At 39.2% G+C, this 12,290-nt stretch overlaps 1 long non-coding RNA gene across 2 annotated transcripts; it reads right to left on the minus strand.

Annotated features, from left to right (window-relative positions):
- Nucleotides 1–6,372: 6,372 nt before the first annotated feature.
- Nucleotides 6,373–11,514, minus strand: LOC310884272. Of its 2 annotated transcripts, none has more exons than XR_014574107.1 (3): nucleotides 11,360–11,514; nucleotides 8,450–8,554; nucleotides 6,373–6,928 (listed from the first exon to the last, which is right to left on the minus strand). It is a non-coding gene; the product is annotated as an uncharacterized lncRNA (long non-coding RNA). The 2 variants fall into 2 exon arrangements; XR_014574108.1 differs by having other exon boundaries at nucleotides 6,373–6,827; nucleotides 11,360–11,513.
- Nucleotides 11,515–12,290: the final 776 nt, after the last annotated feature.

Below are 12,290 nucleotides of genomic sequence, written 5' to 3' on the forward strand. Positions count from 1 at the left end.
ACATTCTGTACTTGCATGGTACACCAGAAAATTGTTCAGTGGAGCAGGTTATCAAGCACACAGTCAACAGTATTCATTAATCCAAAAGTAGGAGTCATGTATGAGGTGCCCAAATTAGTGCTGTGAAACTTGTATCCAATAGCATGGGATTTCTTATCAAACCTTTATATGAAATCATATCCAGAGATTTCACGATCAGAATCTTAGAAAATATAGAATTTTGCTACAAGTCATATTTCTAAATACACTTGTGTTTAATGCTTGATATGTTCTTATTTTCAATAAAAATTAACAAGGAAGATCAGGTCTTCAGCTATTCTGCAAATCCTCCACTCAGCATGTATGTGTTCTTGTGCTTTTTCTTGTTCCATTTTCCTCTATGGAAGACAAAAAAAGCCAAAAAGAAAAAAAAAAGTTCTGCATCAACAAGGAGTGTGTTTCTTGTTTAAGCCTATTACTGTGGTTTCTGCACAAAATACAAGGAATGTATGTGGGCTTTAATGCAATGCTTTTTAAAATCCTAGTCAGAAGCACTCTAAGAATCCTAGATTTCTCTCTAGAGACTACAGCAGATTGTTCACAGTTATGCAGGAGTGTAGTGGGGGTTGCAAGGAGTTGCATTTCTTCATAATGGGGATAAGGATAATGTAGTTTAAAAACGCAGACTGTACATCAATATGCTTTGATATGCAGTCATCTGCCAGTCAGATGCTTTAGCACAAATGAAGCTGAGGATGGATGAGTTGTGATTGTTGTGTACCAGAGATCTTATGGGTCTTTAATGCCATTTTTGGGGGGACTCTGCCACTTTCTAGGACATCTGATCACCACTTTGTTTCTATTGAGCTGACAAATTTATTCACAGAGGATCACAGTTTTAGTGCTACTGAATTTTAAATATATTTCATGGACTTGCAGAAGAAACAACTACCTTAGAGGTATCTTCATTTGTATGTGTTGAACAATACTCAGTGTATAAAAAAATCAAACAACCAAAAAACCACCCAGACTTCTAAACAACCCAAATCAATGCATAATGGTTTATAACAGTCATTACTATCACAATTACTCTAATTGTCTGTTTTCTTGTCTTAATTGGTCATGCAAAGCAAATCACAAATCTTGAGCAGTCTTTCCCAGAAGGGTCTACTATAAAATTATATGCAGCCTAAGTTACCAGGAAACATAAAAGTAATTTTTCAGAAGAGAAATCTGGCAGGTGATGGGGTGCTCCACTGGAAAAGGTCAGCAGTCAGACCTCATTTCAAACTGAGATTAAATCTACGATAAGGCTCAAGTTCAGAGGTTTGGTGAACAGGTTTTCTTCTTTTATGAGTTTTTTTCAAAACCTATAGTTAAGAGCCAAGCTAGGCATGCTTTCTGAAAAATAAAATAGCCATTATTTGCAAGAAATGAGAGCCAATAAATAAATGTGTTTTCTCTCTAGGCTAATACTTTTTCAATGCTTCCAAAACCAAAAAAAAGAATAAAGCTCAAAAAGATAAGTTATCCCCTCAGCAAAATTATCTCCCAAGAACCTGGCAACTTTCATGAGCTCTAACATTCAATTAACATTTTTTGCTTTGTGTGTCACGTTTCAATTAAGTAGAAAGCGTATTAATCATATAGAACAGGAGTGTATTTAACATGAGATAATGTGCTGGATTTCAGGACTTTGCTACTCTGGTTGTGATTCAAACCCAGAATGGTCTGTAGCTTGTTTATGTCTTTGGAAAAGGAAGGGTTGGGAGTTCTCCGCGGCATATTTATCAGTTGGAAAAATGACTAGAACTGCATTTGAAGAGCTTGGAACAGTCTTTCCCGGCAAACTGTCGAATCCCTGCCTGGCACTGAAAACATTTTAGCAATAGGGCAAAAATGACAACTGGATCTCTGAGAGAGATCTAGAATGTTCACAGTATGGACTATGAAATGTGCTATACCTAGGAAAAAAGGTCAGATTTTCAAGATGCAGAAGGACGTGTTTGGAAAAGTACGTCGTTGCTTCACGCCTAGGTACCGAACTCCCACGCAACTGCGTATTTTTGAAAATCCCAATAGTCTCTGCCTTTAAAAATCTGCCTCAGGAGGCGTGAACCAGCAGCTTTTTCCTTGCGAAGGGGAGAGAATGATGCTGTGGTGGTTTTGGCAATAGGGGAGAAGTCAAAAGCTCTGCATTTTCATTTTTGACTTTGTCATTGTTTTTGACAAATCATTTACACTTGTGAGCTTCCATTTCCCATCTTAAAATAAGACTGACCCCACTTCCTTCACTTATAGAAGGGTTTGTGAAAATAGGAAGAGCTGCAATACAAAATTTGGTTACAAAGTAAGCTCTTTGAGACAAAGGAACATCTCTTTATTCGACGGCTCTACAGTGCACGGTGGGGCTGGCTCTCCAGCAATAATGAAGGAATGCTAAAATGCATACACACATTCTGGCCAATGCCTTCCTGAATGATAAAGCTTAATAGTTAGTCCATCCACACTGATGAATGGCACCGGTATGAAAAGATTAATTTAGATACCTTTCCAAAATATCCAGAACTTAGCCTTCCAGGCTGCCAAAATTTTACTGGAAATCTCCTGGGATTTGCAATGCCGACTGCTTCTGCCATTTCAGCACTTCCAGCCTGAGCTAAGAACTGGAACCTTAGTATGTAATAGGGTAAAAATTAATGGGATTTGTCAGAAAGTTCAAAGAAGTTTGGCTCTATAAGTAAGGAAGGATCCAAGATCGGCAAGATATATATTTTTTCTCTCATTCAAGAAGATTCTTAATTACAAAACAAACAGAAGCAGAAAACAGAAAAAAACTTTAACTTGCCATATGGTCAGGAGTAGTTGGAAGGAAAAGTAAGTTTCCTTCTCATGTTTCTACTGAAAGTTTTTATTTATTAGAGATGATTTAAACTCTAAAAATTTGAAAAGATTAGAATAGAAAACAATAGTGGTTAGATGTGTCAACTTTTCAGAAGAGACCAAAAGAAAAAGAAAAAAAAAAACAACTTTCAAGCAAAACCCAATTGCTGTAGTAAATCATTGTATGTGGTAAATAAATCAGTGTGATACTGATAAAGCTTCTTTGGCTGCTGCGAGTCACATTTCAAAAGGTTTTTAAACTGGTGGTTACATCCCATCTGTGATATGTAGTTGTGTAACTAATCAGGTGGGCCAAAAAATATCAATAAATAAATCTTTAAGAAACATAAAATGGGATTTGGCTCACAGGACAATAGGACCTGTGCAAGAAATTTCCACATTAAAAAAACATTGCTCTTTCTGAATCCTGGGGTGAAGAAACAGTTTGAAATGAAACAGACAATTCCATAATTGTAGGGGGAAAATATTTATTATAAAAGAGACAAGTTCACCAAAACATCCAGTCCAAGTTTAATTTAGAAAAAAATTTCTCAGTCCCCTGCTCAAGTTTGCTAGCAGTCGTAAGCTGGAGCATGGTGTATTCAAGGGCTTGGGGGAGATTTAAGCTGTCTGTGTAAGCACCGTGACTACAGATTTTGCAATCCAAAGTTATTTTTGCTTTTAATTCTACTCCAGAAGATCTGAAAGGTTAACTTTGAGCTCTTCCCACCAAAACTAGCCACTTGTAATTGCATCTGGAAAGACCACGAGTGGCGGAGATAGTTTCTTGAGACCAGAAAGAGCCAAATGAAACCTCCCCAGATGGGCATCTGGGCACGGTGCTGGAAGGATTGTTCCATCTTGGTCTGAGAGAAAGCAGTGTGTCTGCAGGGGAGCTCAGGTGGGAATTCAGCTCCTTGCAGGACCAGGGCCATCCATCAGCCGTTAGGGTGATGACCCACCTATTTCAGGTCCTCTCACAGCTGGTCCAACAGGTATTTCACGCACTTTGTTTTAAAAGCTTGTCTGCAGGTGGAGGAAACCACCTGGCCATAAAGGATGTGCTCCTTACAGTTACCTCTTGAAGAAGAAAATAGGAAAAAGGAGCATTTGGGGGAAAAAAGGAGCAGCCTCTAGAAGTGGTTGCAGATGTCCAGCACACGGTGTGAGCGGAGGTCACGGTGCGATGCCAACGAGCCTCTGCCCTCCTACTGCTCCCGCAGCACTGTGCAGCCCCTGTGGATGTGCCACTGGTACATCCAGTCAGCAGGGAGGGATATAAAGCAGCGGATCCCCTCAGCTGGGATCTCACCCGAGCCTCCTCTGAACTGCTAAACACTCATATAGGTAAGACACGCACCCTGGATGACAGTTTGAAGCACGTCAACCCTATTCTGTTGGGATTTAAAATACCACAGGTGAGCCTCCTATCTGAAATTATCGGTGTTTTTCTGATTTTAATGGGCCCGGGATTTGATTCTATAGCAGCACACTTCCTTTGATTTATTTAGATTTTCTTCTTCTTCATTCTTTTTTAAAAACATCAAAAACTTAGGTATCACCTAACTTGACTCCTAGTTTTCCAAAGCATGAAGTTTTGCTCCAAATGTGGGAGGCAGTGTATGCTACAGATACTAAAAAGTTACCCTCAGATAGGTCTCTGCATTTCTCTATCTCCATTGTACATTGGATATGAAAACCAAAAAAAAAAAAACAGTAAAAAAAACAGTAAACAGAAGTAAGGGAGTGAAGACGCTGGAACAAGACTCCTAAAAACACAAGGACTGAATTTGTGTCCAGGTGTTCTTTCCTTGCATTTCCCCACTGCCATCCTGCTGTTGCATGGTGCATGGCTATTTTTCTGTTGATGAAACTACTGAGGGGAAAAAAAATAATATGAAAACCAGTGCTGGATAGCTGCATATTACATGTGCATGAAAAATCTGTGCTGGCATGACTCTGCGTAGTGTTTTGCAGGTGAGGTCATTACAACAGCAGACTACATCTTTTGTTTTTGACTCTTGGAAATACATCAATCTTGGAATAGGGAAAGGGGAGAGAGGAAGACCTCATTTCTTTTCAGTGTAGTTCTTTCTCACTTCATATTTTTGATGCCACTGATGACCAGCCTGAAATCAAAGCCCGTAAGCTCGCAGTATCACAGACAAAGCACCAGGCTAAGGATTTAGCGGAGGGTGGAAATCCCAAAGCTGTTGGTGGGCCTTGCTGACAATTTCCTGTTTTTTGAAATTTTGATGAAAATTCAAGACAGAAAATTATACAAAAACTGGGAAAATATTTGACACAGGATATGCAAAGTGCATGCATGCATCCCCATTTTATCCTATGAGTGATCGATCTGACTAACAATGGTAGTTTTACATATTTTCCCATATAATTTGATGGCCCGAATTATACTCAATTATAGTTATAAGCACATATTAAGGGATGCAGCACATCTTAGAGCATGAGACCATCAACCAGACAAAACAACAACCATTTCTACTACTTCTGCTCTTGCAGATTGGGACAATGTTTCTGTAGAAGACTGCCATTGTCTGAGTTGGCTGGGAAGGGAAACCTGCACAGGCAGAAAGTGATAACTGAAGGTGCTACATCCATCCTCCTGTGCAAAGATTTTGTGTCATAGCCTGGAAAAAAGATTCTTGAAGAACAGCCAGATCTCTATATCTGTATTTTATCTTCTTCTGAGCTAGAGACTTTGACTCTTCTGCAGGTCCTCTTAGTGATTACGCAGAGATCAAATCCTGATGAGAATGCCCATAAAATTTGGGTTTGGGTCATTTAAAAGGGGAAAACAGGTAAAAAAAACCCTGGATCCTACTTTGAACTTCCTTTGGTTAGAATGTTGTTTGGGTTCTGGGGCTTGGTTTTGGTACATCTTAATAAACAGAGCTGACAAGCACAACCTGCTTAATTCATCATGCATCTGAAAATGGAATAAAGAAAAGAGCAGATCTATTTCTATTTCTTTAAAGGATGCAAGTCTGAAATTAAGAATAAAATGTCTACAAGCTTACTTGAAAATATCAGAAGGTTCATCATCTTTCTTTAATCCATACCCAAAAGTGACCTAGACTCGGAGAGAATACAAAGCTTTCAAAGACAGTTTCAGAGTTTCTATGAGCTCATGACCCTTTGTGTAATCTGTATTATATGCGAAATTGTTTTGCAGTGAACTAGGAAACGATCACTATCCAGCATGTCACTAGGGACTCTTTCAAACTGTATAATTAGAATAATTTCACTTGTATTGGGCAGGGCAGGGATTCAAAAAGCAATTCAGAGGCAAAAGGGCAAGCAGCCAGACCAAGCTATGTGGAGCTGAGTTATGTACTTTGCATTTTATTACTCTTCCACGTAGAATCTGGCAGTCATGTATTTAGCAAATGCTGCTATTTGTTGTCTGCGAACCCTTCTGAAATAACACCAGTCTGCCCGAGTTTGATACAATTGAGCTAGGAATGGCTAGGAACAGTTTGCAGGAAACATAATGCAGAAAGTTATGGTTTGGAAGCCGTATGGCAGAGCCTCTCAGAACCTAAGACAGCTGGTACAAAGGGGCCCTTTCTAAGCTGTAATGACAGCACAGGAAAGCATGCAGACCCCAATTTCCCCCAAGTAAAAGTTGGAACGGAGTGATGCTGTGTCCAGGATATTCACAGCTTTTATTCCTGACAGATATTATTTCTATTCGTGAATGTTCATAGAGAGGACAATTTGAGTGCAAGGAGGAATAAATTCTGTGCAGAATTATTGGAGACGAAGGTCCACGTTTTCATGATATTTCCTTAAGTTTTCTGAATGGTTTCCTCCCATCACCTTCTCTGAGCTGTCTCCTTTCCACAGTGCCTTCTGGGCCTCAGCAAAGTGTTCGCTCAGCCACACACCTCTCCCGCTCTGGGAATATTTGTCTTTTACTCATTACAGAGAAGATCTGGAGCCTTAGAGGAATGATATAAACACACATCAGCCCCTCAGGGATTACATTTACTGCCACGGTCACTGTTTGCTTTAGAATTACAGTCCCTGGTACATCGGACACCTGGAATCATAAAAGGAGTCTAGGATAAACAAAATCTTATTTTATACCTTTTTTTCTTTTTGTTACAAATATCTAAGATCACCTGCCTACAACAAGATTTTTTATGGGAGATGGCAACTGGTCCTTCTGAAACCTAGGAACCTTAGACCTTAGTCTAACCTGTCTGACCTTAGACACCTTAGCGTAATCCCAGATCTTCCTGCTCTCAGCTTTACCAGCACGAAGGTGCCTGCTCCTGAATGTTTTTTTGTTTGTGTTTGTGGTTAGCCTTCGTCCACCTCTCTTGATTCTAGAAGCCCTTGAGGTTATGTCTTCACTGCTGAATTACCTGAGATAAACAGGCCGCAAACAGGGGAGGCAGAGAGCACCAGACCTCATCCAAAAGGTGAAAACACAGGAGATGCTACCAAATTACCAAATCTACCAAAGTCCCAAGTTCAGAAGTGACTTTGGCACACAAGGCCTTAACTTCTTGTAAGAAAGCAGTCTTCTTAGTTTGTCTTTTTTTTTTTTTTAAATAAATACTTCCACATTTTAAAAAACACAACTCCTAACACTTCTGTATGCTCCTCTCTCCCTCATGAAAACCCACTGTGTTCCTGACTTGATGTTTTGTCTGGCACCAGATGAACTTTTTGGTAAGAGCAGAAAACTGTTATGTTTCATCCTGAATACCTGAACCTGAGACTCCCTTTTAAAATCCTCCTTATACGCAGTATTTTTCTCCATTTAAAACCACACTGCTCCCTGCTATCCTGGGCAGCAGGGAGGGGGCTACTCTGGGTATTGCTGGGGATTTAGCTTTCCTTTTTTTTTTTTCCTCTCCATTTTTTTCTGGGTGCAGAGAGGACCCTCACCACTGTGACTTCTCCTAAGCCCTTCCGTGATGTCTCCTGTGGCAGCCTGGGACAATGCAAGGTGCGACCCCCAGCCCCGAGCAGCCAGGCCAGCAGGCTCTTGGTGTCTCGGTCCCTCGCTCACTACAAAGGAAGGACAGCAACAATGAGTTTGCAAGAGCGTGTTCTGAGATAATTGGTCTTGCAGAAGTGCTTTGAAGAGGATCGGCATTATATAAATGCCATCTGACAGTCGAGTCAAAAGACTCCTGCTAAGAACAAATTAAAACCACTTAACCTAGCGAGAAGTTACTCCTTCCATTATGATAGCTGCTCTGCTCTGATAAAAGCAAGAATTCAAACAAGTTAATGATTTCATCTCCTTGGCATGGAGATTACAGCACAGCTGCACAGCTGAGATGTCACAATAAAAGCAAATGCTTACGAAAGGTTGTTCTTTATGTTTTTGGCTTGTAAATGTAAACTGCCTGTGCTATCCATACATGCCAGGAATGTCAACAGTGGCTCGAGACTGCGTCTATCGCCTCTGAACCAGGACAATACGAAATTGCAAGTGATAAATTCTCTCCCTTTCTGAGCTCAAAGCAGCAAAAGAACTAGTATTTGGACAGAGAAACCTTTTATGTTGGCTTGGGCAAGACATAAGCAAAGAAGAAAAACTTACCCTGCCAGAAGAGCAGAACAGGTGAACTGCATTAGCTTGCCCCTCTCTCCTGTTGCAAAGACATAGAGTAAGGTGGATTTTCTTCCTCTGCCCCTGTCAGATGGACTGCACAAAAAAATAAATATAAGTGGAAGTAGTAGTTTGCAGGGCTGTCATTTTCAGCGCTATTTGCTTTAAAGCACTTTCAGTGTAGGAAGCTGACAAATGACCACGTTTCCTGGAAGACAAACCCTTTTGAAACATTTAGAGGGTACGAGCGCAGCTGTGCTTCATACATTTGTGCTTTGTGCATTTGTCAGGAGCGCAAGTGGAAGTTTGTCTTGCGTTGCAAGTCACTTGTGCTGTTGGAGCGCTGGCACGGGAATTCCCTGTGACATGTAAGGAAACGCATTGAAAGAAAAGGATTGACAAAAAGCAGGGAAAATGCAGAGACTGGGGGCAGCTTCCAGTTTCCAGAGAGGAGATGGGAATTTTTCTTTGGGTGGGCTATCTCGTAACAGCTAAGTATGATTTGTTCCCACCTTTTGTGAAGCAGGTTATTGGTTACTCTTTATTCCAGAATTTAGACCACCTATGTCCCTTTACCCAGCCATCATCTTTGCAGTTTGTAGGCATCTCTTTTCAGGTTTTCCACTGCCCGTGGTGTTACATAGCTGTATCGGACATGCAGGAGCCCAGCCTGCTCCAAGGTTTGCATGAGGGCTGCCCTTGTGATATCTAGGTGATGTATTTGTCTGGGACTCCAATTTGTTTCTTGATTTTCTTTAAAATGTGAGATTTTGGGAAAGGGAGACAGGAGAAGGGAACACTTAGCTGACCTGAAAAACATTACCACCAATCTGTAATATGAACCTGAAGCCTGTAAAATGGTGACAAGTATGTGAAATTGTAAGATTCTGGCTGACATTTCAGAGTACAAATATCCACAGCTTCATCCAGATTGCAAAATATTAATGATTTCAAATGGAAAAATCTAATGGTCCAAACACTGGTTTCTCTTTTTCTATTTTAGGGACACCTAAAATACGTTTTTTGTTGTTTTCTAAGAGAAACTAAGCATATTCTGGAAGTGAAATGACTTAAGTTTAAACATGTCAAGTATCAGAAAAACTAACAAATAAAAACCCCAAGCTTCAACTTAATGCACACACACTGCCAATTTTAAAATAACAACATAGATCAACATTCTTCTCAGGTTGAAACTGTCTTTTTTAACCAAAACAAACTACAAATATGGTTGAAAACACTTAAAATCTTAACGCTTTGATACTTTCCTGGCACTTTAGATTATTAACCAGTGTTTAATGGCTTATCATTTATGCTTGTTGCTTAGTTTTTCTCAGTTTCATTTTCTGGTTGCTGAGAGAATTCCTGAACAGTAAGGTTGGGTTTAACACCACCAAATGACATCAAAGTGACTCCCGAGAGCAGCTTTCTTGGATTTCTTTAAGAAAATTACTAACTTCCTTATTTTTCCAGACACATATGGATGGATCTCTGTTCCCCTTTCTGCTATTTAATATTCCTTTTATACATCCGCACAAATACTAGAATTTCTGTAGACTTTTTGCGAGTTTTATTTTTTAAGCCACAGCAGGCAGCACGCCAGCCTCATGGTCAGGTGCAGTAATCCAAGGAGTGTATAATTTTCAATTGCACGCTCACAAATTAAACTGCAGCTGCTGCCCACGGTTAACCTGATCTGCTCCCTGAGACATCATTAGGGAAAATCAATTAATTTTTCCATTCTCCCAAACAGTGCTGAAGTTGAATAGGAGGAGAAGGAAGAGAAAAGGGGGGAAAAAAAAGAGGACTTCTGTATCTATTGTGTTGGAAAGACAAAACCAATGGTATTGAGTAGCCAGGTTAATGCAGGTCAGTTACAGCTAGAAAGAAAGGAGATACAAGTAGTTTGTATTCGGTTTTATAAATGAAAACGAGAGCTGGTCAACCATGAAACAAACCTGCTCGGTACTCAAGCACGGCTTCCTTACTTTTTCAACAGATACTTTTCCATGTACTTCTGCTTTATAATCCTGGGTTGAGATTAGTTAAACGTGAACAGAAAATCTCACGTTAAGGGAAAGCCTGATCTGAAAAACTTGATGCTGGCTTCAAACTCCACAAGGTTCAGGGATTTCTTATAATTCATTAAAAATTAAGCATAAAATAAGTCTTTGGAAAATGGGATATGTTACAGTAGGATTATTATTTTATTTTTTTTTAATCTCATCATGGGCCAGACATGGAATAAAAACAAAGATGACACTTAATTGAAACTCATTGCACAGGGCAAAAGATAGGCTTCTGAAGTAAAATCCATTAGGGTAGCTTTTATGAAATGAAATGCAGCTGAGTATATTCCAGGTTTTAATGGAAATTAAAAATATCATTTTTTAGGGATGGACATTTCAATTTGGGTATATTAATTTTTAGAAATGTTGTAGATGACGTTCACCAAAAAAAAAGTTTTATTTGCTATAGAAGTTTAAATGCTCAAGTCAAACATTATTTTTGCAAATTCTTGCCTGAAGATGACTTGCTTTGATGGTAATCAGAAATGAATATTCAAGAAATAACCTGGCCAGAGATAATTAATTCCCTTCAAACATTCATTCTGAAATTTTAATGAACTAAATATTTGTTATAATTATATTTTCTGAAGGAAATTCTAGCTAAAAGCAAAACTAAACCCAAATAATTTTAATAGAAAATAACCTTAACACACATAGTTTTTATTCCTAAAAATCATGCACTATAACCATTAATGAGATGTAATTACATACTTTTTTTTTTAAATATAAACTGTATAAATAAATGTCTCCTCACTAGAACATAGCTATTCATGAAATGTTTCAAGCATCAATCTACGCATATAGAGTTTTCTCCGGAATCATGGATAAAACTTACCAAAAGATTTCAAAATGTGAAATTTGTGATGAAAAGAAGGATCAGAGCAGGGTGTGGGAAAACCCTCCTTCTGTTTCACATCCAAACAAAAGCAAACCCCATGTTTTGAGGAGAGATCTCAGCAGGAACAAGCCATTTAGTAAGAGTTCATTATCGACCATACCAGATGCCATAACAGACCTGAGTGATCACATCACTAAGCAATTAACTAAGTAATCAATTAATTAATAATAAGGGAAAGTTACTCTTGTAACATAAATCAGTTCAGGAGCTCTAGTTTCAGAAATAAAGTATTTACTAAAAGAACTAAAGAAACAGAGCCACCACTATTCGCAAGAGAGGCTCTGTTATTCTTAATTAACATTTCTGAGCGTGGGTAGCACTCAAATGACCAAAGACCAAATCATCAGCTGGTGAGAATGAGCACAGCGCTGGTAAAGGTGAGGATCAGTGCTCCTTAGGACGGTTGATAGCCTAGGTCTAGTTTTCAGCAATTAACAGAATAGCCCCAGAACAGGCAAAGTTTTCATTACTTTTTAATAAAAGACAATCAAGCAGAGTTTTCTTTCCCACCACAGTTTTTATGTACTCTTTTTTCTTCTGGGACCTCAGCATCACTGAGATTGACTGCACTCCATGAGGAGGGGATCTGAACTTCACTTCCACCACTGCTGAAATATCATGCCTCTTTTTGTATTTATCCATCATCTGTAAAGTGGGTAACATGTCCTGTGCCTATCATTTCTAGCTAACGTATAGGCTCTGGGGGGAAGTACAGTGTCCTGTTGAATACACAGAGATCTTAGTTGTGACCTGGATTTACTGAAAAACATATGAACAAACAAAAAAAACCCCATCAGCAACAACAACAAAAAACCTCTGCATAGTGTGTGTGCTTATTTGCTTACAGAAAAGATTAAGAGACCTGGGA

The sequence above is a fragment of the Anser anser genome, assembly GCF_964211835.1.
Source record: "Anser anser genome assembly, chromosome: 19".
Classification (NCBI taxonomy): Eukaryota; Metazoa; Chordata; class Aves; order Anseriformes; family Anatidae; genus Anser; species Anser anser.